The sequence below is a fragment of the Emydura macquarii genome, unplaced genomic scaffold (assembly GCF_026122565.2).
Source record: "Emydura macquarii macquarii isolate MOO-44397 ecotype Brisbane River unplaced genomic scaffold, CSIRO-AGI_Emac_v2 contig_3692, whole genome shotgun sequence".
Lineage (NCBI taxonomy): Eukaryota > Metazoa > Chordata > Testudines > Chelidae > Emydura > Emydura macquarii.
In genome coordinates, this window is record NW_027133829.1 from 5,401,797 (window position 1) to 5,426,581 (window position 24,785).

Here is a 24,785-nt window from a genome sequence, read left to right on the forward strand (position 1 = left end):
TAACCCCTTGCTTCAGAGACCCACTCCCAGAGTTTGGTTTGGTTTGGTTTGGTCTGGTCCGCTCCACTGAGACTTCCCTTCCCCAGGCACAGCCTGTCTCAATCACCCCCTCCTCTGCCTCTCATTTCCTGCCCTTTATAGACCCAGGTGCAGCCCGCTCCCCTTTAATTGGCTGGATTGGGCTAACCTATTCTGACAGAGGGACACTGGGCCCAGCTCTACTCACATAAATAGCTGGGTCAGAAGGCCTCATAAAATTGGGTTCAGTTCTTCCAGTCTCACACACAGTGAGCAGTACCTTAGTGCAGGAGTCAGTCCCACTGCATAGCACCTGGCTGTGACTGCACTGCTGACTCCCCGCTACCTGACCCCCACTATGGACTGCATGCATTGGGGGGGATGCAGTCTTTGCCGTGCAGGCTGGGGGTGGAGGATGTGCAGCCGTTGTGACTCTTCTCCCTGCACCTGCTGGAGAGCTGTGCAGAGGGCAAAATAACCTGCCATTAGAGTAGACTTGAGGCAGATCATTCCTTCCTAGAGCCAGGGGAACAAAGGCTGATTCTTAAGGAATGTATTGTGACTCCCAGGCTCATGTTTTATTCCCTGGTTTGCACTTCCCTTGCTCAGTTCTGATGGTAAGGGTATGATCTGTCCCAAAACAAGGTAGGTGGTGTAACCAAGGCCTGTTCTGCATACAGTTTTTGTATAGGTATAACTAGGATGGTTACAATTGTGATTTTCTTTTTATTGCTATAGTTATACCAATTCAACCCCTGCTGTGGATACAGTTATTCCAGTATAATAGAATAATCCACTTATTCCCCTTCGTATATGGAACTAAGCTAGACTGCTATGAAACACCATCTTACTGGTCTAATTGTGCCCACCCTAGGGGGGGTTGGATCATATTAATTACACCAGCATAGCTGAAGCAATACAACTTTGGTGTATAGTCAAGGCCTATGAATGCCAGAAATGAACTCTAATTTTTTTTTTTTTACCTTTACAGTAAGAAGATTCAGCAATGTTTTCTCTCCCTTGGGCATTGTTTTCTGCCAATAAACGCCTCCTCCTTCCCAAATCAATACTGAACAAAATGAAACATGTCTCAATAATCTTTGAAACTACAGGAAAATAACATTATTGGCCTGCAATATTGGAAGAAAAGGACAAATGCATTGGATAAAGTTTTAATATTAACCTTTCTCATAAAGGTTAAAGGCTTAATTTTTGCCCACTGATTATCTTTTTTTATATGACAGCCATAGTTTTGGGGAAACAAAAGCGCAAACGATTGGCCATAAGTCGTAATAAAGTCCAGCGCTAGCAAGTTTGGCGTTAATAGATTATTGATTAGCGTAACAGTTAGTGGCAAACTAATTTTTTTCCATCAATGCTTTTATTGGGTAGTTGTCTTCTGGAGGCCAACAAAGTAATAGAACATTACACTGCATTACCCTGCAGTGTTCTATAGTGCATACATTTGTTGGATTGAGCCCTCTATGCTGCCAGAAACACTCCAGGGTCTCTCTATCATTGCTATTGTCTTTGTTTCAGAGTTATTTTTTCTTTCCCTCTGAGACTAGTACTCTTTTATTGAGAGCTGTGAGAGGTTTGCAAACACCGAGATAAGAGAGCTTTATCTATTGTATCATTCCCCCAGTAACACCTGTTTACACTCGACTAATTTTGCAATTATATGAATCTATTCAGCAGTGTGAGGGGGAACATCCCAAAATGACATGTTGCTAGTGATCTCTCCATGTCCCCAAGAAGTTGTCTGAATACATGATGAAAAGCAGTTTTCTATGGCATCTAGATACAGAACTGACTGTTTACAGGGGAGATGTAATAGGGTTAAGAAATTGCACATATTATGAACTTCTAACTAAAGGCTAAATCATTTAAAAAAAATATTGGCAGGCACAATGTTAGTTTGTTTTTTTTAATAGACTGCAACCTTTGGGGAACATGTAATTCACTGCTGCGTATAAAATAAAAAAATGAGGAAGCTGCTTCAGTGTGTAGACAGATACTGCTGACATGGGTATCAAATATAGGTACAGCATCCACCTTTGATCTCCCATTGGGAGATGGCACCTGCCATGTTTGGCGCATAGTGATATCATTATTTATTATTTCTAATACTGTAACAGCAGGAGACCTTGATTGGGAATCATGTCCTGGTTGTTATAGGTACTATACATATATACAATAATAAGGCAGTTCCTACATGAAAGAGCTTACAAGCAACATGGAACAATAGATGGATAAAATAAATACATGAATGGGGAGAGGACAAGGTGAATGGTAGAACAAACCTAATTGGCTCAGTTAGTAGAGTCGGGCAGGAAAATGTTTTCGACAGTTTGAAAAAACTTTACATTTCAGATTGAAATTTTGAAAATTTTTGCAAACTGATTTTGGATCAGATTGGTCAAAATGTTTAGAGAATTTCAAAACATTTCATTTAACATTTACCTTTCTGTATTTTTTAACCTTTTTTTTTGGAAAATGAACTTCCATCTTGAAGTGAAAAGTTGTTTTGAACCAAAAAAATGAAAATGTTCTTTTAGTAAGTGTTGAAATGAGATGTTTTGACAATGTAAAAAAAAAAATTTCAAAAAATGTTATGACTCAGGAGATTTTTTGTAACTAACCCTTTCCTGCAAATGATTTTGGTTTGAATGACTTGAATGAATTCAATAAAAAAAGTTTTGGTGGACATTTCTCTACCAGCTCTATGAGTAGGTTGACATTATGTGGCAATGATATGCTTAATAAGTAGACATCATGTGGCAAAAAGACATACTGGCATGTATTTAGTTGCATTCCCCAAGCTGCAGCATGTAGGAATTGCACCATCAAGATAGTCAAAAGGCAAAGATTTTGAAATTAACATAACTAGGACTGGAAATCAAAAGGGATCAGCAGTGGGTAAGATACCATTCAGCATAGGTTGCAATGTTGGATGGATTTTTTTCTGAAGCAGCTGATGATCTTCAGTTTATACTCCACTGCCATTTGTTGGCAACTCTTCTGACCATCTCTCCAGAGAGGACAAACATTGGAAAAACCGCAGAAACCAACTTGGCCTTTAATTACCCCTTAGAGGCACAGCACTGCCATTACCCAAACAATAAATATTCTGTGGGAGTGAAATTCGCCAATATGCAGTGAACCAGCACCCAGCCCATGCACCACATATGCCTTTTCAATGCTATCTTGTGTGCTGGCCCTCTGCACAGCTGTAAATTTAATCCTGGATAAAAAAGAGGGTTTCATTCCTTAAGGCTGTCCCTTTTGCTGATATCTAATTCAATTAAGAAAAAAGAGAAACAAACAAGAAGAAAATAAAAGAACATATACTTGGGGAAGAAAGAATAAAGTGGGCTTTGTCTTCTCTTGGTGAACAAGCAAATGCCCTTTGGTTCTACAAAGGAATCAATGTCTTTTTATTGGGAAACTCACTCTCTCCTGAAAGCTCTGCAAAAAAAAGGAAAAAAAAAAAGTCCCGTTTTATATTGATGAATATGGCTTTTTTCAAGACCAACCCTAGGGGGAGGCTAATTTGGGTGTAGTTACTATGGCAAGTAGCTGTCAGATAAACTTCCATAAATAGTCACATTTTGCTGTGAGTTACCTGCTTAGAGGCCAACAATGTGCTGAATTGCAACTTCCATTTAAACATCTTTTTCTGTTTACTTCATTCACCCTGTGTTATGTTACCTGTTTGTGTACCACCAAACCAAACCAAAAAACAGTGCTTAGGGGAGGGGAAAGGAAAAGCTTTGGGTTTAAAATAATAATCAAGACCATTCAGGCCCAGATATTAACACTTGTGATGATTCCCTGCTAGGGTCATCAGCTGGGATTGAACAGTGACACTGAATTCTACAGCATAAATATCTACTGCTTGAGCTAAAGGAATACCTGTAGTGGCAGATAGCACTAGCAGACTGTTATCCTATCATGGCTAAAACTAGCAGGGAACATGACACATGCCCTTTTGCACCCACGTGAGTTATGTAAACAAATAAATAACCAACACTCAGAGCGTGTCTCTCTCTCTGTATGCAAATTAAGGTTAAATAAGCAAAAGTACCTGTTTGCACAAATCCACAAGTTGTGCACATGCAATTTGTGAGTCGATGCAGAATCACAGAATCATAGAAGATTCGGGTTGGAAGGGACCTCAGGAGGTCATCTAGTCCAACCCCCTGCTCAAAGCAGGACCAACTCCAACTGAATCATCCCAGCCAGGGCTTTGTCAAGCCAGGCCTTAAAAATCTTCCAAGTCTGTGAATTTCTAAGTAACCATGACATGCAGTATTGTGACATGACCATCACATTCCTAGAGGGTCATGTGTTGGTTTCAGTACACTATGTTACAGAATTTTGCCTAGTGGCAACATTTTTATGGGCTGGAGCAGCAGTGAAATAAATTCCTTAACTAATAAAAAGTCTGGTGCTGAAAAACCTTCCCTCAGTCTCAGTTGGTTCATTGTTTGTTTTGCTTGATTTGGAGTTCCGGGATTAGGTCTCCAAAGAGGTAAATAAGAGGGTTTTTTTGGGTAATATCTCCAAAATTAATACCACGGGCCTGACACAGTAGCAGCAGAATAAAACAAAAGTAATGCTTAGCTCTGGAGTTTTATTTTCAGAGAGATAATCAAAAGAGAAATAAGAGAGAGATTCAATTACCAAAAGCCCTGGTGATCTGAGCAGCAGAACCGTACAATATGTATCCTCAATGGTTGAAGGCACATGAAATTGGAAAGCACTAATCAGGGGGAAGGAAAATTCCTGTGAGTGCAACTCTAGTGTATGCTGACTTGGGAGAAGTTGGTACAGAAGCAGTAGCCTTGCCTGCAGTCATCCATGGAGCAGGGAAGAAATTCTGATGGAACATATGGGGAGGGGAGAGCTGGGGGTGAACTATTCAGGCTCAGTCATGCTGAAGGGGGTGCTGCGTTTTAGAAAATTCCAGTGCACGGATGACTTGCTGAGTCAGATAAACAAACTGCATTTCAAACCCGACGGGTGCACGCTTCCTGATTGGCACTTCTGTTCATGCTGTCAGGCTCTGATGCTGTCAGAGAGACTTAAAAAATTATCTGGGTGTCAGTGAAACTTTTCAAGTGGTATGAAGTGACGAAGATGTCTCAGACAGTGCCACGCATGAGTGTCTGATAAAAGTATCCCGTGATATAATTAGATCCCAGCACCGTCAAGGTGCTGCACTGTGGCTGACACAGATGTCTCACCTGGAAATCTCTTATCACTGACACAATCTGCTTTATCACAGCTCTGCAGAGCGGTTGTATTTAGTTGATGGGAATAACAGGACAAAAGCAGTAGGGATCTTAAGGTTTTTCATCCATTGATGTTTACAAGGCTGATGTTATAAGGCTGGTGGAGCTGCTGTTTGTCCCTCGCTCGTTGTGTAACAGAGCAGGGGGTGTGCTGCCAATGTCTGAACAAAGAGGTCCCACAAAACTGGTCCCCCTCTGTCTGTGATGTGCTCCAATATGCCATGCGGTGTGTGCGCGCACATGCTCACTGAGGAGGTTGGGGGTGGGTGAACCCATTTCTCTTCTCAAATCAGAATGTTTGTTTATAGTTATAAGCAATGATGAATGAAACAAACTTGTGTTAGGAGTCAGATTTTTCAAAAAAACCCCAAACATCGGTGCCTGCTATTTGTGGGCTAATGACTTCACTTACAAATTTGTGGTTACAAAAAATGGAGTCCTGGAGAAGTCTAGAATCTTGCCCTAAATGTATCTTTTGGTATCCCTGGTACCTTTTTCCTGGAAAATTATGCAGGGCGTATTAATATTATTCAACTTGTATCATGGAAAGGGGATGGCTGAAGTCATTGGAATCTGAGTGTTTAATTCTTCAACAGGATTTATTTAAATTAAATATGGCTATAGGAGACAATCTAATCCATTCTCCAGGTGGGATACTTTGCTGAGCCCATTATAAATGCATTTCTTGCAGGAATGTCTGAGCTGTATCCAGAGGGAGTGGCTGCCATTAGTCAGGCAGATGACCCCAACGCTGCCCTCTGTCTGGTGGTAGGATTGTAACATGGGGCTCCCAAGAGGGTCACTGCCCCACCAGCACATCACTGCATCAGGGTGGACTGGTTTGGAAACCTAGCCAAGCTGGCCTGGTTTCAACTGTTGAACTGAATCTGAACGTTGAGAACATGGGTCTGGCAGAGAATCTCCTCCAGGCTCACATGACATTACAACAGCTGGTGAGAGAGACTTGTGCCTGAGTAAGAACCTCAGGCTTGACCCTGGGCCTTGAGCTGAGCTGCATTTCGTGTTCACTATTGTTTTTCTCACATGCTGATTAGCCAGCCTCACAGTATGCATTGGATTGCTGGAGACTGAATGGCAGGAGTTGTTATTTTCAACGCTGGTCTGCCGTAAACCACGAGACAGAAGAGGGAGTCTGTCTTCTGGGTACTAGTCAGGTCATGGGATGTCTTGGGTGGTGTTATAAAGCCCAAAGCTAAATGACACTTGAACCATTCACAGGATGCACCGATGGTTCAGAACTGGCCGAACACTTGCGTCTTATTGCGCTACTGGATCTTGCTGCTTATTTCATTCTGAAATCTACAAAGGTTTGACCCTGTTGACACTGACTCTTCCTCCTCACTGGTGTTTTGAACTAGACTTTCAACCTACAGTTAAGAGGCAATCGACTGGCTCCGTAGCATGATTTGCTGGGCATTCATTTATTAATAGGCTAGACAAAGCACTGGAGAGCATGCAGGATGCTCAAAAGAATCTCTTGGATTCTAGGGTAATGAATAACACACTTTCATAGGCTTCTAAGATTCTGCTGATTACTGATGTGTATGTGACATCACTGATGAGCCAGTCCAAAAGCTCCAATTGCCCCCCCATACTCTAAAGCCATAACCACTGTGGCTCATAACACAGTGCAACCCAAAAAGCCCCAAAGTCATCTCACCTCTGGAGAACACGCATATTAGCTATTAAAAATAGTAACACTACTCCCATATTTCCTCTCTCTTACGGAGAAATCTCCTGTGCAGAGAGGCCAGCTCTAGGCCTGTATTGCCCACTGGTGAGTGTACCCTATAAAGGACGTGTTTCTGTTACAACCACACCTACGAAGCCAAATCTGCTTTAGTTCAAGCTGCAGCAGCTCATGCTTTCAGCTCTTGAAGTCCCTAGTGCATCAGCTAAGATGGTAGCCATCGCACATACATCACTTACATCTCCCTCCCTCAGAGCTGAAATCAGCGTGTGGGGCTTGTGCTGGACCTCTGCACAAGAGTCAATTTCACCCTTACTGCAGAGAATCATTATATTATTTAGTTTCACTTAGGAAATCTCCCCAGAATGGACTTATTGATGGCTTATGTTCAAATGTGCAAATAATAATATGCTTATAGAACATTAAAACAACTCAAATCTGATGGTAATAAATGTCTTTTGCAATAGGGATGATTAGAAACTTCAGTAGTTAGAAGCAATTAAGGCACTGGCCATAAAGAGTGAAAGTCCACCCTAATGAAATTCTACATGGTGACGCTGCCTATAAATCTTACAGGAGGTTGAAAGAGCACTGGTTGTAGGGCTGGCATTTGATGTAGCACTTTCCACACAGGCATTAGTGGCTGCTTTCTATTTCCTGCTGTTAAGCATTACTTTTGGTCACAGCTAGTAGCCAGAGCTCGCTGTAAATAACATTGTTCTCTAGAAAGAATCTCTGCACGAACAGGAAGAAAGTGGTTTTCTATGAAGAGGAAAATTGGCAAACAGTCAAGTGTGGATGGTTTAGGGAGTGGTAATGAAATACGGAGCATTTCACATCTGGTTCAATGCTGTCCAGCCAGCCTAGACGGGCAGTGAGTGATTGAAAAAGCCATTATCTACTGGCAGGGAAATACGTTTGCAGTTACAGTCTAGCTACCAAGGTGGACACAATACAGAGCCACCAATACAACTGGCACCCCAAGTGGCAGGCTTAGCAGAGAGTCCAAGGACTGGGTGAGCACCAAAACTGAACTGCGCCTAGTGTTTTGTTACCTGAGTGGCTAAAAGAATATAAAAACCTTCATGGCTGTCTGATGATGTATGCTGTTTGTGTCCCCTTTGTATTTCATCCCAGTAGGACAGTGAAACTAGACTTGACTGGTCTTTCACTTCCTGTTTATAGTCAGTGTCACTTCCTGCCTGCCATGCATACAGTGCTGGTGTGTGTGGAGTTCCAGGAAAGCAGCAGAATGTTTGTATCCCACTTTCTACGCCCCCATTCAAAAATAAACTCACGCACATTCATTAAAAATAATAAGATTTCACAAAACCTATTTCTATTCATAGGGAGTTTAATACCCCCTACGTTTTTTTTACACAACTTAAATTTTCAGCTTCAACGTGACGGACAAAGTCTTTGGGGGATGGGCCATTTTTATGTGATGTGTTAATACCGTGGCATGCACAAAAGGGCCCGATTTCCTGACGGGGGCCTCTCAGCACCATTACAGTACAAATAGTAATGGTAATTAACTGGTTGACAGTGTCCCATAATTCACCAGCAAAGTTCCCCTAGGGTAGAATACTCATTATGATAACTTATAACTCCATCATTCTACTTACAGCCAAACATGTCTATGAGCTTATACCTATGTTATCTTCTGAGTTATCTAGTGTTTCATTTTAATAATAGCCTTCAGTCACATACCGGGAGAATTCAAGAGTAACAGCAAATAATCATCATCAAGAAGATAAAAAGCACACTAATGTATAAAACAATTATTTTTTATATAGCATTCTTCCTGGATTATGGTGAAAGCCATTCACAAGATAAAATGGAAAGGCAATATTTAAAGAGGGGAAGGCACACAATAGCTTGGATAGAGTGGTCTCTGACCCAATATTTCCTGGGATGATTCTGCAAATGACCAGGAGTTCCGAGGTACTGTTCTCGGTTCCCAAAATGATTTTCAGGAATCATGAAATATCACATCATGACGTTTGGAACCTGCAGATACAGTGTGCTTACGACTTTTTCAAGTGATGCCCTCATTGCCATGATGCCAGCATCAGACCTGAGTGGTAGAAAGTATACTCCAAGAGGCATATGGATTCTGGCATATGGAGGACATAAACGGGATGGCACCAATGAAACAGCATGACCCGCTGCTTGGAATGTCGCAGGAAAGGAGCAGAGAAGAGGCTGTTGTGCCCTTTCTCCAGTGTGCATTGCATTTCTAAGAATTCAGCCTATGTGGTGCAGAGTTCAGCAGACACAATGTTCTCAGGGTGGCTACAGCCTGTAACAGACGAGACACACAGACAGTGCTGGGTCATGGAGACTTGACTTTTGTTCTTTCATAGTCTTGTTTTCCTTTCTCGAAGGAGAAAACTCACTGGAGGCTGAAAGTATGTGTTTTACGCTTTGGGTGTGGAAAACACAGCGGAAATCAAGACCGAAAGAGTGATGAGAACAGGCAGGGGAGAAGATGGATGTGAGGGTGTAGAGAGACCCTGGATCAAGGCCATAATGTTACAACCAAGTGGGAATGTTTCTGAATTGAATTTAAAGATGGATAGGAAGCTAGTCAAGGTGGAGGAGACTGAAACTGATGCCCCAGTGCAGTTTTCTGCCAAGATAAGCTCAGTGCAGGATTGGGGGAAAACATCAGGGGCCCAGTTATGGTTCTTTGAATCTCATGGTACATCTGTGCCAGACCTGGCTCACTGGCATAAATTAAAGCATCTCCGGGGATGCTATAACTTACACCAATTGGCCATGATCCCTATGGGATCTTGTGCCAGTTGTAAATTGGTGTAACCACCCCAGCACATCCCCCTCCTATCCCATACTCCGAGGTGTGGGGGAGGAGCTGGCTGCATCACTTGTTGCCAGCGGAGAGTTTCCTACACTGGAGGAATTCCCATTGGGCAAGTTAGGGCTTGATGTCACTTTGTGTTACCTGAGTGGCACAAAGTAGCCAAAACAAGAAGAGAGAATCTAAGCCAATAAGGCCCTTCTTACTAGAGTGAGCAAATAGTCTGGACACAGCCTTTCTGAATAAAGAAAGAGACGTGTGGAACGAATTTCTGCGTCAGCATCCTGTATCTCTCTGCCTCATTGATTCCCCACCTGTTTTCAAGTCTGACCCAGAAAAATCTTCTCCTCGCCTGGGCCACTTCATTTCTTACTCCCCCTATTTTTATTCTAACCTTATAGTTGTATTCACCCCAGGAAGCATTTTCAGATACAGTTTGTATAAAAGACTTTATTGCAAATAAAATAGTTATGCAATATGTCAAATACAGTGAGAGTCATGACAAGTGCCATTAAATGCAACTTATGCTTAGTGGATAAATTGCTAGCTGCTGTCTGTGACAAGAAGTGGGGCAATTTCCATTACTTTTGAGCAGTTGTGTCACTGTACATTAGAGCATGCAATATAATGCAATGTGTCATGCAGCGAGCGACACAGGACACAGTTAATAACGTTAAAAGGAAGCCACCCACTCTTTTCAGAAAAGTGCCAGCTCAGAATTTGATGCATGGAGTCATGCTCGAAACATCTGATGCTTCATCAGCTTTTGCAAAGAGTTTTCTTCCTTGTTGACCTGCATTTAATAACATAGAAAACCTATCACAGCTGCCTCACTGCGGATGTTGCAAGACATAATTATTTAACAATCTTGAAGCCTTACGGGACTCATTGGATGAAAGGCATTGTACAAATGCAGAGTTCTTTTGTTTTACAAGTGACCATGAAATATGCTTCCCCCACTAGGAAGGGATGTAGCTGTTAGAGTTTTGGAGGATATTTTAGATTGACCCAGGAATTCCCCCAGCCTTATAAATGAAATGTTTCTGCTGTTCCAATGTAAGAAAGAAGCAGCTGGTGTGATTATGAAAAGGTTTTTCAGGGCATTAGTGACAAGATATATTGTATTAGATGAAATACAGACCAGCAACAAAGTAGAACATTTGCGGGCTTCCTTTTCCTTAATAGACAAGGAGATCTAGGTCCTACGGTTTAGTCCTTATGCAGAAGAATTTTCCATGGGGAGCTTCACCTGTAGGATTGACCCACTCTCCCCCAGTCATAATTGCACTAAAAATGGATCCCCCAAAAATCCAGCATTTGTATTTATATGTCTATAGGGTCTGATTCTCTTCTCACACAGGTGTAACAGTGTAATCAGCAATAACTTCACTGAAGTCAATAGAATTAAACTGGTGTAAAACTGGTGTAAACCAGAGAAGGAACAGGCCCATTATAAAGATATTTTTAAATATCATAATATATGGTATTAAGGTTTTATTGGCATGAGTTTGGGATGGATGCATTACATACCAGTGGCAAAGCTTTCAGTTGGTTTTGCAGGTGGTTATACCAAATAATCCTTGATGAAACCTTTCTATCCCCTTACACTATCATTCATTCTACGTATGCCACACATCTGTTACCCCAAAAACTATTTTAAGGAGGTTTTTGAGCTTAAAAAGCAATTAACCTGTTTGCTTCTATTACCTGACACTGCTAAATTGCCATGGGACTCATCATTCTCCTTGTCACTGTACTGAATCCAACCTTATTTCCCGTTCAAGGCCATTGTGGTTCTGTCTTTAAAAGAAAAAGTAAAAAAAAAACAAAATAAGACAGTTGAATTCTCTGATCTTCTTAGTGCATTAGCATGAGCTGGTTGAAAGTTACAACATGCCAGTCAGAAAAACCACTGTTTAAATTATGTCACTTTGTCCTTTATGACTGACGATGATGAATATGAATATGGATGTAATGCAAGTCTCTGCATTGTAAGTACTTTGGTCTCTAACTGCGTGAAACCTAGAAAAATGAATCACAGCATTCAGTCCATATTTACCAGGGAAGAGCTCGCCTATGCAGAGGAAAGAAGTATGGTCTAGTGTTTAGAGCACTGCTCTGAGACAAAAAACCTGAGCTCTATTCCCAGTTCTACCACCAGCCTGCTGGGTGACTGTAGGCTGGTGGCACGGTCCAGCCAGGGCGTCGTGACCCTTCCTTGGGCCCAGGCTCCGAGGAAGGCCACAGCGCCTTGGTCTAGGGGAACAAGCTTAGCGAATTACAAGTCTTTAGCCCCGGCCCCAGGTGGGGGGGGCTTCTATCGCAGTCTGTAGCCCCCTGGCCATCCCGTAGGGCAGGGCTGGTAGGGAGTCTGGTGCCCCCGGCCCCCAGACAGGGCTGGGCAGGCAGAGGTGTCTATAGCCCCACGCCTTCCAACAGGCGGGGCAGGGATGCAGTCTATAGCCCCCGGCCTTCCCACAGGCAGGGCTAGCAAACAGTCGGGTGCCCCCCGGCCCTCAGGCAGGCCGGGGCAGGCAAAGCAGTTTACAGTCCCTGGCCCGCAAGCTGGGCAGGGCTGAGGAGTCAGTCAGTGGCCCCCGACCTTCTAGCAGGCGGGGCAGGCAAAATAGTCTGGAGCCCCTGGCCTTGCAGGCAGGCAGGGCTTGGTATCCTCTGCCTCCAAGCTCAGAGTGTAACAAGCACTCCCAGGGTCATTGTGGAAGGGGGATGGGGGACGCAGGCCCACCCGACTCCACTGCGTCCCAGCCCAGGGCCCTATCAGTGGCAAAGCTATTTGACACTGAGTCAGCGGGGCTCCAACCATAACACGCTGACGGGTTTAGCCCCTGACTCAGCCACTTGCTAATCGGCTGTCCCTGGGCCACTTCCTCCCACCCTGTCCCTGGGTACCTGCAGGTAGCAGTCTCCCTCCAGGTCGCTGGGGTACATGGCGAGCGGTAGACCCACAAGTCCCTCACTGTTGACTGGCAGCAGGTCCAGAAACTCCTCTGCGTTGTCAGCGGAGGGCAGCTCCTCCAGGTCCCAGGGATTCCACCGATCCACAGGGTTCAGTCTGCTCCAAAGGGTCCCCGATGTCAGGCAGCTCCTCCAGGTCAGGGCCGGCCTCAGGGGGTTTTCCCCACCCAGTAGTCTTGGGTGGCTCGTCCCAGCTACTAGGGGCTGGCGGCCCTCTCCAGTCACTCGGGCCCAGCAATCCGGGCAGGCTTTGCAGGCTCCAGTTGGTGGGGCGGTTGCTCCATACAGTCGCAGGGCCTGGGTCAGGCCTAGACCGCAGACTCTGGGAAGACATGTCTGCCTCCGGCGGCAGCTTCTCCCTGACTGAGCTGCTGGGCCTGCCTTTTGTACTGGCCCTTCCTTTCCTGGCTCCGCCCCTTTTCTCCCGGGTTGTTTGGCCTCCAGGGCCTTGTTCTGTCCAGCAGGGGTGTTGCAATCCTTCTTCGGGCCCAGGCTCCGAGGAAGGCCACAGCACCCTCGCCAACCTCCTCCTAGCCCTGGCCAAAGTGGCCATCTACAAGACTAGGGAGAGGAGGTTGGCTGCGGGGGCGCTCTGCGACTGTGGGGCCTACTTCCGTTCCTCCGTCCGTTCACTCATCTGGACAGAGTTCCTCTGGGCAGCGTTTGCTGGCTCCCTTGACACCTTCTGGGAGCAGTGGGAACTATCCGGGGTTCTCTGCTCGGTGTCCCTTTCTGGTTCCCTTTGTTTAAACCTGTGACCCCCACTCCCACTCCTTTTTTCATTAGTTGTCCCACGCACTTAGCTGTGTCTTGGGTCCTGTGACTGCTCCTCTTAAGGGGGAGGGACCTTTAGCAATGGGCAGGCTCATGCCCGCCCTCTTCCCAGGTTACAAATAGTACAGTGACCTTGGACAAGTCACATTCCCTCTCTGTGCTGCTGTTTCCCCTCCCTTGCTCTGTTTTTCTTATTTATTTACGTTATAAGCGCTTAGGGAAGGAACTGTTTCTTGCTCTGTTCTGCCTAGCTCCTGGGGCTCTTGGCGCTACTGAAATACAAATAACAACAATAATAAAGATAGCTCTGGGAGTCACTGACCTTTCAAATAACAGGAACTGATGTTACTCAGGATCTTCAAGGATCAAGTCCTTGAGGGTTAGAACACACCACACATTGCAGTCCCCTGAACAGTTAAAGCATGGTTTAAAAGGTTGCCCTTCATGGAGTTGTTAAGAGCTGAGGTGTACATCAGGCTACATTATATTGTTGGTTGTAGTCCAATGATGACTTAAACTTGCAACTTATTAGAGACGTTATTGGATTGCCAACTCAAGCATTTATTAGAATAAACAGTGATGTTCCTCAGTTTTGCTGAAACCTCAGGTTTGTATAGTAAGACGGTTAAAGGTAATAAAGATTTCAGAACATTAAATAAAATATCACGAGCTTTGGTTGTGCAATAAAGCAGAACTAATCTAGTTTTAAAATAGAAGGATTTCCTCTAACACATGGAGTCTGCTTGAGAAAAAGGTCTCGTTCTGGCTGGAGACAGAGAGAAATAACTGATTCTGTTGGTCCTACAAGCTGAAGACCCCTTCCCCAGCCTAAGGGGGGAAGCTAATGAGCCTGGGGAGCAACAAATGAAAAAAACAGGAACGAGTGTGGAGGTCAAAGAGCTAAAAGTAGGGACCCTGAAGGGGACACTGAACAGAGAACCCAGGACAGCACCCACTGCTCCAAAAAGGTATCTAGGGAGCTAGCGGACGTGGCCCAGAGGAACTCTGCCTGGCTATGTGAATGAATAGAGGAATGGAAATAGGCCCCACAGTCACAGAGTAGCCCTTCAGCCAACCTCCTCTCCCGGGTGTTATAGGTGGCCACTTTGGCTAGTGTTAGGAGGAGGCTGATGAGGAGGTCTTGAGACTTTGTGGGGCTATGGATGGGGTGTGCGTACATCAGGAGGTGTGGGGAGAAATGCAGATCGCAGAAAGTCCCGCCACTTAGTGTCAGGGTGGGGCGTGAGGGTGAGGAAATGGAGAGTGTGAAGCATGAGCATGTAAGATGTGCCCTCGGCGTGGTTCGGAAGCACACTGGCTGCGGGTCTCGCAGCTGGCTCGGGGTATACGGAGGAGACAGCTGGGCGGTGGGTGGGTTGCTCATGAGGCAGGGACCCAATGAAAAGGTCTAGAGGGCCAGGGGGAGGGGCGGGTGGGATGCATCCTCCTGCAGGACCTGCACAAGGTAAACCCGAGAGACGGATCTTTTGGGGACCGTACAGGCTGAAATGTGGACGTGGAAAACCCTCTCCAAGCCAGATGGTCCTCTGATTCAGACTTTGGATCTGGAACAAATCAGAATTCAAAAGTTTGGAAGCTTCCCTTGACTTTTGCTTCTCCTGCCTTTCAGATCCATTTTTGACCATGGCTGGGTTCAAGCTATGGCTGAAGCTTTGAGTTAAAAAGGATCTCATTAGCCAGCAACAGGTTGTAGAACCAAGAAATCATCAATGATTGTAGTGAGGGCTCCAGACCTACAAGACTAAGTATTGGGAACCACATTCTGCTCTCATTTATATTAATGCAACTTTCATTGATCTAAGAAAGGAAAATTTGACTTCAGCGTTAGAGCTGATTGAAAAATTGAATTTCCATCCCATGAGAAATGCACCTTGGATTGGATTAAGATTCAAACTATTGTAACTTTCTGTGGAAGAGGAAGTTTTGAAAAATACCGATTCTGAAATGCATCGCTGCAACATTTGCTATTCTAACAAAATGTTTTGACATTCTCAAAACACTTTATTTTGGTTGGTTGACCTGAAGCATTTCCTTTTTGGTCAGGTCAAAATTGATATTTGTGGCTACTTGGACCACTACAATAATTCATGAAACCTGTGATACGCCATAGCAGCTCAGCCACACAGTATACTGCATCATGGAAAATGTAGGCTGGCTGGGGAGAATGACCCATAGAGGAGAATAGGGCATGAGAGATCCTGGACTCCCATGAGGCAGATGCAGAGATTAATGTTGACATGACCTAAAACCAAATGTTTTGTTTTGATTTCCATCCAAATCGATTTTTTTCCTGCAGAAAATTTCAATTTCAATTAAACTCAGTTTTCTAATGTGAAAATGTTTTGTTTGAAATTTTCAACAGATCATACTCAGTGTTAATAGTGATGCTTTCTCCCTTTCCCCACAAATAACTCAATTTGCAATATCACTCTCACACATAAATTCTAGCATGCACGAAAAGACAAAATTAAAGTGGCGTAATCACTATGCGAGAAAGAAATTCTCAACAGCTGGGATTCAAGCAATGAGAAAATTTTGGCTGAACTTCAGAGGAAATGTTTTTTGGGTAGCCTCTAAGACTGATTTAGAGCAGCTGTCACTTGTCCTAGTGTGCCTTCCTCACATGAGCAGCCACACTGAAATCATCGGGTGATGTTTATGGTTAAATGAATGAAATTGGGCTAGTTTCATGAGTGAGGCAGGTGGGATTTTCCCCATGGTCTATCCAGTGAGGTGGTGGAAGCCTCACTGCTTGAGTTATTTCAAGCTATGTGCTGGAGGATTGCTGGAAGGAACAGCCCTACACTGGCCACAGGCAATGGGCTACTGCTTGCCCTGCATTCACCTTACAACAGCAGCTTCTGCAGCTCTGGTTCTCTGGAGCTGGCTGGCTTCAGCTTCCCCCTCTGGCCATTGTGACCTCTGGGGTTGCAGCGACACATGGATGTGGCCAAGGTCCTCTGATGGGGGGACGACTGGGCCAAATTTGTGTGAGTGGCATTGTGACCTGGCACATGGGGTTGCAGCGTGACTCACTCATATTTGGCCTGGCTGGCCCCTCCGTCATCCTGACAGAAGGGTGGCTGGGCCAAACCTGAACAGCAGTGTGATCTGGAGGTCACAGTGCCTGGAGTAGGAAGCCAAGCCCAACCAGCCACACTGGACCGGAGCAGCAGGAGCGCCACGCAACTTTTTGAAACGTTCTGGTCACCACTTCTGGGTTGCAACCTATGGGTTGAGAAACCCTGTTAAAAACCGATCAACTCAACCCTTAATCTTCTTTTTGATAATCAAACAGATTGCACTCCTTAAGTCTGTCGCTATATGGTGTGTTTTCCAGTCCTTTAATCATTCTCATGGCTCTTCTGTGAACCTTCTCCAGTTTTTCCAACGTCCTTCTGGAACTGTGGACACCAGAACTGGACAGAGTATTCCAGCAGTGATTGTACTAGTGCCCAAAACAGAGTTAATATAATCTCTGTACTATTACTCGGAACTTCTCTGTTTCTACATCCGAGATCTCATTAGCCTTTTTGGCTATGATGTCACACTGAGAGCTCATGTTCAGCTGATTACCCACCATGACCCCTGAGTCTTTCAGGATAACATCCCCAGTTTAGAGTCCCCCCTCCTGTAAATATAGTCTGTATTATTTGCTCCTACATGTATGACTACAATTGGCCGTAATGAAAGACGTATTGTTTGCTGGTGCCCAGCATACCACGTGATCCAGATTGCTCTGTATCTGTGACTTGTGATCTTTGTTGTTTACCATTCCCCCATCTATGTATTGCCTGCAGCTTGGCAGTAATAATTTTACTGGTTTGCATTTTATTCTGTATTATTCTGTTTATTCAATTCTGTTATACATAACAAACGTAATCAAGTCATGATCACTTGCACCTAAGCAACCACTCATTTTTAGTTCTGTGATCAATTCTTCCTTCTCTGTCAAGAAGAGGTGTCATATAGAATTTCCCCATGCTAGATGCAACACTTTTTGAGTTGGGGGGAGGGGGGGACTGGTCTTTTTCCCCTTTAATGTCCCCTTCACTGTAATATCCCCTTTATTGGATACTAACCTTTCCTACTGTCTAGACACGGCAGTCACACATATGATACAAATAGTTTCTTCCTAACTGTCAAAGCTTATTGTAATGATCCTATCAAAATAATCTTGCTAAAGAAAGATTTAAGGATCAATAAACAACCCATCACAATTATTCAAGCCTGTTAAAGACATGCTTCTTCTTGTATACTTACATATGAACTGACTGTGGGTGTAATGGCTCTCTTGCTTCATTGCTGAAATAGTTTCTTGCAGATTGCGTCTTAACATTAAACACGGACAAGAGATGTTCAGTGATAATTTTGCTAGCGTTTGTCATAAGGAAAGACTTTTAAGGTACAGACCAACACAGGTGGTGAGTCGCAATGTAGTCAGATGCACAGCTAAGCAGCTCAGAGCAATTTTTTTCTTGGGTTTTAAGAGCTGAAACAAATGAAGAGTTGGGACGTAAATTATGTTTGTGAAAGATACAGTCACACTTTTATTTAAGCTGCTGCACTGTAAAATTTACAAACTGTCATGTTCACCACTGTTTCTGCAAGGCTTTCTTTGCAAACTGAAAAGTATTGTAAAAACCGAGCGCACTTCAACCTGTGACACCTTGCGTTGTGTTTTTCTGACAGATTTCTGACTTAAGTACCGGACTCCACCTCCCCCATTGTTCTCAATGCACCTGGATACCTATAAGATACCTCGTGTTACCTATTTTCTGTATTACTGCATCTGAAAAAGAGAGCTAAGGCTCTCGAAAGCTTATGTCTGCAAATATTAAATTTGTTAGTCTTTAAAGTGCCACAGAACTCTCGTTGTCTTTGCTGTATACAGACTAACACGGCTACCCCTCTGGAACTATTCAGAATGGAGAATAAAGCCCATTGTCCCGGTCAGTCTGTGGTTTGGATGTGAAGACTGCATGATGCAAGGGTTTTTAGCCTACATTTACAAGGTAGGGTAGGAGGTGTAAGGATTTGAGGTGTATTGACTTGTGACTGGCCTGGGATACATCAGGAAGAGTCAAGGTTTGGTTTTGTAATGAGCCTTGTGATGTTTGGCATATACATTTATTTAAGAGACAGTAGGTGAAATTCATTCTGTGAAGTAGGCCAGACAAGCTCTACACCCCAAATACATCACCCTTAAATCCTTGAGCACTGGGGTGGTCAATGGTGCCCTTTCTCAATAGCCAGGATATCTGCATATTCATCTCCCTTCCCCTAACATGTCCTTTCCATACTTTGAAATGCCTAGATTTTTCTTTTTATATTGTAACTCTCCTTGAACTGTATTTGTTTCTGCCTTACTGTTTACGAGTCACTTGAACCAAAAGGTAAAGGGGTTTTTTTGCATGAAGGAAAACTAAATCATTTACAGACCTTCTGTATCTAAGTTTATGTTTGCCAGCTGCTTAGAAGATTAAAAGCACTACAGTATGTAAAGATAAAGTATTATTTTATATCTTCAGCATGCGTGAAGATATAATTCATATGAAACTCTCCCCCTACACCAAACCCCAAATACCCAGAGAAAAGTATATCCTTCCTCTAATCTTAGTGCTTTATTTTTGTCTCTGAACCCTCTTCATCTTTGAAATTAATTACTGTGATTAAAAAGGAAAGATGCGTTTTCCCAGAACAATCAAATTATGCTGTGGCAAATTCTCATATTCATTTTACATCATTAGTTTCATTTCTTTTTATTCCTTCGAAGTTACAACTGAGAAGCTGCCTTATTTGAAAGCCTTTATTCCACCCAAACCAAATGTGCTGATAGTCTGATAAATGTCTATGTGCTATGGCAGCATCTTACTCAACTTGATTGCTCCCTGTGTATATCTTTGAGTCAACTGTTTTACTGACAAAAGCCAGGATCATTGGCCTCTCCTGAAGACAGGGTTTTTTTGTTAAGGTGCATGGGTCCATTTAACTGGATCAGCTTGCACGACCTGTGCTGAATGAAGATAGTTACGTCTTTCCCCATTTCTCTTAATTCTTGTGAACCACATCACTTCTGTTCTAATGTTTTTATTATGGGGTTGGGGGAAGTACTTACCAAAATGAACCAAAGACAGATACTCTTGTGGATGCCTTAGAAATGCAACTGCCAAATGTATTTCCTTGGTATGGCTGCAAAATCAGACACCCACTACAGCGAGCTCTTGGTCTAAACTTCCCCAGATATTGGTGATTTTTGGATCCAGCATTTTTGTTTGGCATCATCGCTTTGCCTCCTTAAAGCTGTACAGTCCTAAACTTTATACCCTACTAAACTCTTCTTATTTTAATTCAGGTATCCCTTGCAAAGAGAAGGTATTTAAGTTCTTTTATAGCTGGGTTTAGCAGGCAGGCACCAGTGTGAATGAATGGAACGAGGAACTCTTTGAAAGATCAGAGCTCCGGTATATTTAGATGAACCTATATCTGTAACATTCACAATGACAGGTTTTAAAGAAGTCAAATGAATTGCTCCCTAGGAAGACGTTGCTTTGACATAATGCAGAAAGTTCCTTTTGTTGCAAACGGGGTGCGAGAAATGGGGACAAAGTATGTCAGCTGAAAAGGAAGAGAGATTGAAATAGAGCCATATCACAGCAGCTGAAAATGGTTCTTCGGTTGTAGGTCACCACAATAAAGAATTTCTAATGCAGAGAGGATTCAAGAATAGAAATGAAGGCACCCGAGGTTAGATAAGAGTGAGCATATATATCCTTTATTGCCCTTTGATTTTTTTCTCCTTTAACGATAACAAAGAGAAAGGTCAGGCACGAGATGTGGAGATTATTTTGGTGAAGGAGTCACCTTTGTAGCGATGCATAAGTGACAAGAACGGAAAATCACCTATATCAAAATGACACAGAATTAATCATTGGTCCAGTAATGTGCAATAGAAGATGAAAAGAGGAGGGTGGAAGAAACTGAAAGAACTTGACAAAAAAGAAAAGAAAATGGCAACATAATGAAATAATGTTTGAGAGCATGAGAAGAAAGGTAGGGAGGGAAAGAAAATATGATGTGGCGCAGAGAACTATGTAGCTGAAGGAAGATGATATTCTTCAGTGTATTAAGCCTTTTTGAATACGCAGGAAATAAGTTGCATCCTGCAAAAGGAGCTATGGGACAGATTCAGTTTTGTGGTTCACTTCAGATGCTAGAGTGGTTGGGAAATTATTTATTTTTCCCTGCAAAAAAAAAAAAAAATCAACAAAACAAAAATAATTTCATTTTGGCAAGAAATTTCCACGAAAAACCATCAGGTTTTTGGCTAACGAAAACTGAGAAAATTTGGTTTTGAATTTTTTTTGAGGAAACCCCATTTTGCGAAGGAAAAAGCCCTCCTTTCACCTGATCATTTTTGAGAGGTTTGATCCCATGCAGAATGGAAACTTTGAGCCAGATCCTCTTTGTATGTGTACGCCTGGCTTTAAGCCGCCCTCGCACTTCCTGGATCCCAAGGCTTCTCTGTGCTAGGTCAGTCCTGAGTTAAAAGGGGGATGTGGAGGGGTTTGAAGCAGGTGGGGGCCGTGGGACTTAGCCCTAGTTATCTACATGTAGGGATGATAGCCAGAGTGGTACTGTGTGGGGGACAATATAGGGGGTGGGGGGCCAGGAAGACTGCAGTCCTGGCTAGCAATCCTCAGATCGATTGCAGGGGTGGTGCTGCAGAGGAAAACCTGGGAGGAGCGGCTTGTCTAAGGGAGGTAGGAATGTAACGTATCAAGGCCAGTGGGGAACAAGCTGGGCAAGTGAGGGGTACCGGTTGACTAGGTCCAGCTGAAGTGGGAGTGGTGGGGATGCGAATTAAGCAGGCTCACCAGCTGAACTGTGGAAAATGACAGCCACCTCCCATCTGAATCTGAATAACGCACGCCCTAGTCCAGACAGAAGGGGAAAATCTGACACTAATGCAGCCTGGGCAATGTGGACACGTTCATTCTTTATGCTTCAGTTGGGGCAAAGCAATTGCCTGAGGCACCGCACGGTGGACAAGGCCTCGGTGCCCACTATTTACTCCAGTAACGTGCTCCCTGCCTCAGCTAATCTTCACGCTGGTCTCTGCCCAGCGCTGGCTCCACAGGTGCAGTGCTCTTTGAAACAGGTTTACACTCTGACAGCTCGAGGGACGATACACGGTCACAAAAAGCACTTCAGGGGAGGAGCCAGTATCCCGCTCTATCCCTGCAATGTACCCATTCCCCTTCCCAATCCTCTTCCCGGCCTTCACCCCAACAGTTCATCACCACAAGGCCCCAGGAAAGTCTAGATGAAAATTTCAGACCCATAGTTTATTTGCCAGAAAAATGCAGTTTCACGTCGACCAAAACTATTTGTGACGTTGGGTTAAATTTGGCCAATCGTTTCAGCTGAAAATTAAAAAAGAGACATTTCTGTTCAAAAAAGTCAAGAAGTTTCATTTGGACATTTTTGAAACAAACTGTTTTGACTTTTTTGTTTTGCAACATTTCATTGAAGAATTTAAAATGAAACAAAAAAGTTAACCCCCCCCCAGAACCTGAAAATGAAACAAAAACAAACAAAAAGGAAATGATTAATTTCAGGTTAAACAAAATAAATTCCCCTCTCCTTTTCCCCTACATCTTGCCACCCCCTCAGATTTTTCAGTTCAGCCACCAAAATGAATAACCAGTTATTCTGTCAGAGCTATGTATAACAAATGCATGATGTATGTATACCCAAATGTATGTATGATGGGTGTGTCTAGAGGTCCCAGTCAGATTTGAAGCCCCCATTGTGCTAAGTATCGTACACACTGTCATGGGGTGTGCAGGCCCCATGCTCTTGCAGCTGTGAAAGGGTTAATAGGGACTCAAACGGCCTTCTCAGCTGCCGCTCATCAGTGACCTGCCCTCACAAAAGCTGCTGAGATACAAAAGCTGAAGGGCAGAAGGGCAGAGTGACTACTGGAGAGGAGTGACTGAGACCAGGATCCTTCAGCCACAGAAAGTTGTCCAGGAAAGCCAGACCTCCAAACAGAGAAGACCACAATATGGGACTGACATATTGGCTTCCTTACCACCCAGAGATGGGAAGGACTGCCAGCGACCTGGGTGAAGGGCCAAGGTCAAACAAAGAACCGACAAGCAAGCTAGATGGTGATTGGTCCATCAAAGAAGGAGGGAAACTGAGGCAGCCTTGCTATGTCACCGGTTTTACCACAAGGGGCTGCTGAAGATTGAAAATGACCTCTGACAATACACACAACAAAACGTGGCTCCCTGCCCCAAAGAGCTTACAGTCTAAGTATGTGGTGAGAGACAAGAGATGGCTGCAGACAAACAGAGAGGGGAATCACAAGGGAACAGTGAAACAATTCTGATTGGGCTGCTCAGCCACTGACTGCTGTTAATCTTGAGATGTTGAAACTTGGGAAGGAAATAAAAAACGGAAATCCACATTACGCTAGCAATAAAGGTAGGTTTTCACTTTTTTCACAGCACTCAAAGCAAAAGTTTCAGGAGAACTTGAAAATTAAAACCCGAGTTCACGGACTAAAAAGTCTCCCAGAGTACAAGCCTCAATATAGACAAGGACTAGGCATCTGATCCAGTACCTCAGGCAGTTCTCACGCTCACTATATTTGCTGTCTACGCTCCCTATTGTGGCTCTGGAAGGCACAGTAAAGATTTTCTTTGTAATGAAATTTGGCCTAGGAAGAGGATTAACATTGATGAGATTCCTCAGAAGACAATACCAGCTCTAATTCCTACAGTTTAACTTTCCACTTCCGGAGGATTTGCCAAGGAAGGAATTTAATTTTTTCCTCTAGACAAATGTATTAATATTTAATGAAAAACAAAGCCAGGTGACAGCATTAGAGAAAATAAGGAATTTACATCAAGCCCTGCAGTATTTGAACAGAACAAGATAAACTGAGGAGCCTTAGCTCACAGATTTTTTTTCCCTGAAAAAAACAGGGCTTCGAACTGCAGAAAACGTGTTTTCGTGACACTTCATATCCACCTGGTTGTGGCTTTAAGGAAAATTTCATCCTCTTCCCTCCATTACACCACAAATCTCCTCTAATTCCATGCCCTCTCTCCTTTCATTATGCCCCCAACTCAGAAGAATGTGGTTAAGGCATAGAACCAAGAGAGAATTTATCCCTTGCTCTGCTACAGCTTTGCAGTGAGATCCTGGGCAAGTCACTTAACTTGGCCGTGTTTCAGTTTCATCATTTGTAAATGGGGCTAATTATACATCCCTGCTTCACAGAGGGTGTTGAGAGGCTTAACTCATTAATATTTGTAAAGTGCTTTGAGATCCATGGATAGAAGGGACTATACAAACATCTAACATCTATTGATCATTGTTTAATAAAATCCAGTGTGTATTGGTTGGCTCAAGGGAGAAGAAATAGGCAGTGGAAACTTCCACTGACAGATCAAATCCAGCCTGCCTGATGATGAGCATACTTTGTTACCCTGTCATGCCCATTCAGTAGCCTATCAAAAATGCATGAATGGTTCAATCCAATTCCTAGTGGACACAAAACTTACCCTGACAATTGGCGCTGAATATTTATTTAAATATCGAGAAAATCCAGAGAGGCAAGGTAATATCTTTTATTGGACTAACTTCTGTTGGTGAGAGACACAAGCTGACACAGAGGTCTTCTTCAGGTCAGGGGCAAGCTCGAAAACTTGTCTGTTTTACCAACAGAATTTGGTCCAATAAAAGATATTACCTTCCCCCATCTTTGTCTCTCTAATATCCTTGGTCGGACAAGGCTACAACTACACAGCAAACAAGAATATCCAGAGTTATCATGATAAATGACAGAACTTGTGGAAGGGATATTAAAGTTTGTGCTTCAATTGGTTGAAGCCAATTTCTAACCATAAGAGACCAGGATGAGACCTGGGAGCAGATTATCTCACCTCTGCCCGTTGCAGAGTACCTACCCTGAAGTATCTGGTGTTAGCCACTGTCAGAGACAGGATACTGGACTAGACAGACTTTGGTGTGATGGGATATACAAACCCTGCACTGGGATAGAAGGGGTTAAGGAGCAGTGAAGGGCTGATGTGCCTCGTAGCATCTGCGGAGCCTGCTGTGGTTGGAGGACGTATTTAAAAGAGAACCA

General features: G+C 43.6%; 1 long non-coding RNA gene across 1 annotated transcript; it reads left to right on the forward strand.

The window, feature by feature from the left end:
- Positions 1–244: 244 nt before the first annotated feature.
- Positions 245–2,756, forward strand: LOC137146006 (uncharacterized). The gene is made up of 2 exons (XR_010917816.1): positions 245–663; positions 1,010–2,756. It is a non-coding gene; the product is annotated as an uncharacterized lncRNA (long non-coding RNA).
- The last annotated feature ends 22,029 nt before the right edge of the window (positions 2,757–24,785 follow it).